Consider the following 7641-nt stretch of genomic DNA (forward strand, 5'->3'; position numbering starts at 1 on the left):
TGCATGAATATGTTGTAAATATTGCTCCATGTGACCTCTGTATCCTTATCAATAAAGCACTGTGTATCTGCATATATGTGAATGTTTGGGTTTGTAACTTCGACAATCTCATTAATTTTTTCTTCTAAGAGCTCTTTAGAGATAACTTTATGAGGTGGCATGTCTCCAACAGATGGCGATGAGGTGTCAACACTTGTAGCACGAACACCAGTTTGGGGCAACACACTCATAGTGATAATATCAACTTCAAACAACCTAACTATGCAACAATAATTGTAAATCATGTACAAAGATCCATTACAAATGTGAGAACATGAAAAAATATGAACAAAAAATAAAAATAACTTGCATGCATGAGAAAATAGACATGAAAACTACAAGGGCGCACTTTCAAAGCATGAAGGGGACATGCAAAGTCATTCGGGGCTTTGCAGTGCACTCATGCACTCAAGCAAGAGGAAAAAATTAAGTAGGGTGCACTGTTGCAACTTGAAGGGTTGAAGGGATGGAATGATGGGATTTCAAGTCTTCCCTATGCGCCCATGCACTCAAGGAGATAAGGAGGGCGCACTGTCACACTCTGAAGGGACGAAGGAAGCGGTTGACTAATCTTTGGGCCTTCACAATGCGCCTATGCACTCAAGACAAAGGAGGGTGCACGTCGCATGCTAAAGGGATGAATGAATATGCTTCATGCCTTCATGATGCACTCATGTGCTCAATAGAGGGCACAATTCTTCGTGGTGAAGAAGTTTACTCTGGAGGAAGACTTGATCAATCGGGGCACAATTTTCGAGGCTAATCGAGCTTTGAGCTCAAGAAGTGTTCTATACCTATTGAAAGCTCAGAAACACGTTTGGAAAATAGGATTTGATGCTAAGATGAGTAAGAGAAAGATATGCAAGGGTTTATAGTTACTGTTGCATGCATGGTGGAAGATGAAAGGTTTCAAGAATGTGAAGAGTTTCTGCATGCAACAATAGATTAACACTTGCAATATGAAGATTCAAAATAAATGCCAATAAAAAAACTAAAAAATGAAGAATTGATAGCAAGGAAAGCAAGATTTGGAAGTGAAATCATGAAATGCAATGGAAAGATTTGACATGCAAAACTTACTTGTTGCATTGGTTGATGAAGAGATTCTTGATTCCCAGCTGTGCGCCCAACTCAGATGGAATGATTATGAAAGAAGAATGATTAACTTGTTTTATTTAAAGAGATTAAAATGCAAAACTGATTCATGCATGAGTTCTACTTGTCGTTGAGTGAATGGGTTAGTTAAAGAAGTTAAGTGGGCTCCTATTTTATTGGAGTGCACCCTCATGCATGCATCTAGAAAGGGCGCAATACTTCGACACAAAGAAGTGTGCTCATGGAGGGCGCATTTGTTCAACATGAAGGAGTGCACACTCCTTCAGGCCAATGGAGTGTACTCAAGTTGAGTGCATGTCTTCACCAACATGAAGTGCACTTTTCCTTTCTTTAAATGTTTTTCTTGCTTTTATTTTATTTTTTGTGATTTTGAGTTTTTTTCAAGTGTGTGCATGGTGAAAAGGAAAGTTTCTAAGTCGAGAAAGATCATGAGTTCACCTAACCAACTCAAACACTTTTAATGGTTAAGTGCTGATGCTTTAGAAACATTGACTTAGGAGGATGTGACACTAGGAGAAAACACATAGATAAAAAATCAAACAACATGATGACTCAAGGGGGCTTGAAATGACAATTATTGTAGGCTCCAAAATTGACATAGGCAAAAATCTTGGAGGGTCGTTGTTGCAGCGACAACACTTGGAGGGACACTGGGAGAACCCCAACTTCTTTGAAATGGTTCCATTTAAGTGCAAAGTCTCATTTCTCCAGGACGTATTCATTCAATCAGCGGGTTACCTTAGCTCTCCATTCTTACTTGTTTTAAATATGTAGTCTTCCCAATTCCATTACTCAATGAAACACAACATATAACCAGTCATATCATTATCTTGTTGATGTAAGCAAGGGTAATATAGTATGGTGAAATAAAACATTCAGAGTGTGAGTTTACATCTATGGCATTGCTCCACTACTAGTAAGCCTAGGTAATACGCCGATGAAGTCGCTTGCTTCACCTCCCTGCATAAGAATACTTTATCTTCTTTCACCCTTTGTTTTCTTTTCTTGTCATAGGGCTATGCATATGCACTTATTATTGTTCGATGGGTGGAAGAGGGATCCTGACTTATTGAGAGCAGAGGAGGTTGCTCCTTCAAAGAAATGTTTTATACCTATGATACTTTAATCGCTAAATGTTTTCCCCTTATCTTACTCTACATGCATAGGTATGCGAGAACACACTATTCATACAAGACAAAGCATAGGAATGGGTATCCTAAATAGATGTGAGCTCCATGGTTTTATTACAACTTCCCAATTGAAGGATCATATTTTTCCATCGTAAAATCATTGACTTGAAAGTGATAAACCAAATCAAGGAAGAAGGCAACAGATGAGCCAAGGATTGCGAGTTACTACAACTTTCCATGTGCAAAATATTAGCCATGTCATCTCAAAGCTCAAAACCAACTTTATTCAAAGACAAAGAAAAAAAAAGAATAAAATTGAAATATGAAATATGAAAATACACAATAAGAATGCAATGCATCTAACTACATGCAACCTATCCTAACCTAACCTAAACAAGGGGGGGGGGCAGGTCATGTAAAGTGAAATTTCCAATGCAACCATAGAATCTGCTCCCAAAGATTAGACCACTAGGCATGATCATGAAGAATTATAACAAAAAGTAGTGCAATGAACAAGAGAAACCGTGCAAACATCTCACTGAATGATGGAAATAAGAAGTGCAACCACAATGGTGTATTACACTCAACCGCTCTTTCAAGCAATAAACCCCACAACAAAAAAACTGTCTGAACTATGACCATACAAGACTTTGCAAAAAGCATGCAAGTACAATCCATGTGACATGGGTCCAGACTTAAAAGGGACTTCTAGTGAGTCTGCAATGGGATCATGGAAACAACCTTTAGGGAAAGAAAGACAAGAAAGACTAAACAAGGAAAAATCCATGTCATAAGAACTATTATCAGGTTGACCACAATCCAAGCTATCGTGCATGTGGGATTCTTTGATGGATGATGAAAAAGATCATTAAGATTCTTCTTTGTTTCTACATTACAAATCATAGATTTGCTTGAAATGGGATGCATCAGTGGAAGATCAATAGTAAGATTAAATCTCCTCCCTTGGGGGTTGAAGAACTTTATGTGGATAAAATAAGCATCCCTCAGGAGAGGGTCCACATCCCATATGATGACATGAATGATAAACTTCGTAAAAGAATCATAAACTTACCAAAATCATAATCATTGTCATGGTGACAATAAACTGACATAACCATCAACATAGGATGAAGTGTCCTACTCACCTAAATTAAATTTGAATCCTAACAAAAATGATAATCAATCTATGAAAACATGGTCAACTACTTATCAAAACAAGATTCATTATTTAAATCATGAAATTCTGAAGAATATAATTTTTCAAGATTATTGCAAAAATATTTAATGATAAGCATATCATTTTCTTGATCAAACGAAGATAGACATGAAAGAAAGTCATTGAGGATTTCAACAAACTCCATTTGGAATTGCTGAAAATCCAAATCTTCATGTAAGAACAAATATTCACCCATATTGCTTGAACAATCATGACTGTATAATTTAGAGAGGAGAAAATCATCAATGTCATCCAAGGGTTAAATTTGATTGATGAGGAGAGGATCGAGTAGAAAAATATAAATATTAGAAGATGGTTGATTGATAAGATCAGATGAATCACCATCGGGGGAAAAATGTGAAAGGAAAATCAATTCTTCATCAACGTTTTGATCTTCCGATTTAATGATTAGTGGAGGTTTAAAACACGAAACATCAAAAGGAGGAGGACATGGGACATAAGGCATGTCCGGTTCTTCCTCAAGATGCTGAAATTATTTTGGATCGAGAGGACGTGAGGAACCAAATTCAAAATATTTCCTTGACATCTAGACTAAGAAACAAAATTTCTCATCTATCCACATCCTCATCTGGAAATTGATAACAAAGATGAAGGAATTGTTCAACGAAATTACAAGAGATTCATTTAATTCCATTCTAAGTTGATCAATTTCATTAATAACATCTTGATACTTATATTTTTCAAAGATGCAACGAATCTCGTTAACCAAATGCTTGAAAGATGTGATAAAAGCAATGGGTATAGAGTAGCAGCATTGCTTCACACTACCATCCAATGTAAGGAAAACAACTATGAAAGAATTTATTCATAATAAACACCACTTGAAAAACAAAATTGAATGAATTCAATAATGTAATCAAGGACAATTTTTGTACCCCTGCCATCGAATTTAAGATGTGGCAAGTTATGTAAAAAGTCCACAGGGATTGAAATATTTAAAGCTTTGGTAAAACACCTCGGGATGATGATTTGGGATGAATTCATTAGAGATAAGAGATTCAAACATAATTCATAGGCTCATCTAATTCATTAGAGATAAGAGATTCAAACATAATTCATAGGCTCATCTTGGTAAAACACCTCGGGATTATGATTTGGGATGAATTCATTAGAGATAAGAGATTCAAACATAATTCATAGGCTCATCTTGTCATCTGGGCCTCCTTCTAGTGCCATAAATGTTGATAGTGCTAGATGTCGCCAAAATTGTAAGGGGATCTCCCTAATGCGAAGTCCCAATTAGGCCTCACACCATTTGGTGTAGGAGTCCTGTCTGGTCATACTGTCCGACCACCATTGGAATGCTTTAAATATATGCTTTGGCTACCAAGTGACACAAGAGAATGCACACTACTTTGGGGTAGCAAGAATGTGAGCTTTGTGAGACATCCAATGTAAGGTATACAAGGGATACTTCCACGACTGGCGAGGGAAACGAGCCACTGGTTAGAAAAGTAATAGTACTATCCTAAAGGGGGACCCATGGATAAAGAGAGAGACTTATTGAATACTTGTAGATTTTTCCATATAATAAACAAAAATAGTTAAAGCATAACAACACTCATCCAATAATATGCATATCTAAGAAATGAATTAGTTCATTAACTTAGAATGCGAATGAATCAACATATATCATAAACATAACTAGAATAGTCCAACTACATATACGATACATGTATGAAGGTATTATGACTCATTGAGCTTATGATTAAAAGTGTAAGATCCCAATTACACTGTAACATGAATGAAACACTGTATCAAATAGTGGAACATGAAGCCATAACTTGCTTCTCCAAAGAATGATCTATCTCCTATGTATTACAAGAGAAGCCAATGAAAAAACTCTAGAATCTAATGCCTTACAAAAGCCTCTTGCTTGAGTTATGAGGAGCTATTTATAACAACTGACAATGAACTTTGAGCTTCCTCATGACTCTTTGACTCCTATGACTGTTCATATTCTATACATGACTCATTACATTCCAATGTGCAACTTTTCATATTCCACATGTGTCCCTTGGACTTCATTACATAACATTTATTACATAAGACAATTTACAAATGATACAGTGGCCTAATAAGAAAAAAATGACAATGGGACAAAGACTCATCAAATGGATAAATCATTTGCTTCCTCATGGAGTTCACTTGTAATGTAAGTGTGCCATGCTAAGAACTACTTTGCGATGGCTTCGACCTGAACTAGAAATTCACCTTTGTAGCACACCTTCACCTCCAATGCCTCCATCAGTATGTTCTTGGAGCTTGACTATACATTATTCCAAAACCATGAGAGCTTCATGTGACCTTTGACTGGTGCAAAGGCATAATATAAAATAATGTCTTTTGTTACCTCCAACCCTTTCTGTTATATTTCCTGCCTGATTTGTTCAATATATTCTCTGACCTCCTGGAAGATGAATTTTTTGCTTCTGATTACTTCAAGGGATCCAAGGGTGGGCATGCCATGTTTATGTGTTAGAGACTCAAACCCATTATGCAGTCAGTTATAGGCAACCATAATATTAACCGACTGTGCTCCAAGATGTGAGTAGTTCTGTAGGTGGAGTCTCAACTAAACTCTATCTATTTTTGTGACAATCTTGTCCTTCTTTTCCAACTATTGTGGAGCATCGAGATATTTGGCAGTCCACTCCAACATTTGGTCAACTTCTCTGTTTTCTATCTTTAAGAGTTTCACCACTTCCTGTGTGTTCTTTTGAATGCTAATGAGAGGAGATGTGACCTGTTATATAAGTATTGTCTCATCATATAGTCGCACCATAGTGTCCTCCATTGGCCCCAACTCTTCTTGCATGGATGACTGCCATGATGTGGTGTTGAAGTTATGCAATGACAAACACTAATTCTTTGCCGCAAGATGTTCCACTTGTTGCTTCACCACAATGAGTTCTCTTCATAACTTGGAATTCCCATTCAAAAAGTACTCAGAGTTATCTTGTGCCACTGTAGCGAAAACAACATTTTCTGCCATGACCGCCCTAGGATTACTTCTGGTGTTGGCAATGTTCACCTTCTCTGTAGAAACTGAGACTGGGTTCTAAGGTTATTTTGAGAAATATCTATGCCTCTACTGCGTGATCCTATTCTTCAACTGATCGAACATTACATTGCATACATCCATGACTTTGTCTACTGGTGGACGTGTGATCCCCATCTCTCCAAATGGACGATGACCACCTGTGAGAGGATGTTCTCTTGGAGTGTCTGGTTCTTCTTCCATTAGTTGGATGATATCTTCTTCCTCGAACTACTCCTCTTCTAGATTTTGAGTCAATTGTTCTTCTTCCAATCTCTGTGTTTCTTCCTTCTCCTGGGACTGCCTCTACTACTCTTCTTCTATCCTCCTCTTCCCTTCTTCTCCTGCTTGTTGCTTCTCCAACAAATGATCCTATTGTCTCTTATTCTTCTTCTTCTCCTCTCTCCTATTCCGCTAGGATAGCTCCTAATTTTAAGGGATCAACTTTCCATTTCTTGTTTCTCTCGCTTGTTGAAGAATATTTGATCCTTTTCTTGGGAGCTAGTTTCCTTGCTTGAGGTGTTATCTCCTCCTCCTCCTGCACTTGCAAGTATTGAGATGGTGGATCATGGGGTGAAATGGTTTCCATTGTTGGATGTGTCTTCATGTTGGCATTGTACCAATTCTTTATCTTCTCATCTTCTGCTATGGACATTGATGAGTACCTCGTATTATGACCGATCCTTTGACAATGTTGCCTAACAATTCACCTAGGATCATATCCATGGAAATATTTAATAGTGAAATGTAGGTGGTCCAGCTCATGTATCTCTACTGCTATCGTCATATGTCTCTTTAGCTCATATAGTCAGATCCTCAATGGGAAGATAGGCCAAGGGGATTTCTTCCTTTTATGAAAAATCCTTTAAAATCCGTTGTCCAGCTCATTATAAACTTATTGCATGACCACTTTGTTGGTCACATATCATGGCATAAGATGAGGGGATATATGATAATCAAAGCACCTGAAGTATGTATCATCTGGAGCTGCAAACTAGTTCATGAATCAAGTGAAAGATGACTTCAAACAAGGGTACACCTCTGAAGCTTGTTTCTGATAACACTCTGTAGTGGAAGTA

The sequence above is a fragment of the Pinus tabuliformis genome, chromosome 2_2, assembly GCF_031772625.1.
Source record: "Pinus tabuliformis cultivar Carrire ecotype Pingquan chromosome 2_2, CPIR1, whole genome shotgun sequence".
NCBI classification, from domain to species: domain Eukaryota; kingdom Viridiplantae; phylum Streptophyta; class Pinopsida; order Pinales; family Pinaceae; genus Pinus; species Pinus tabuliformis.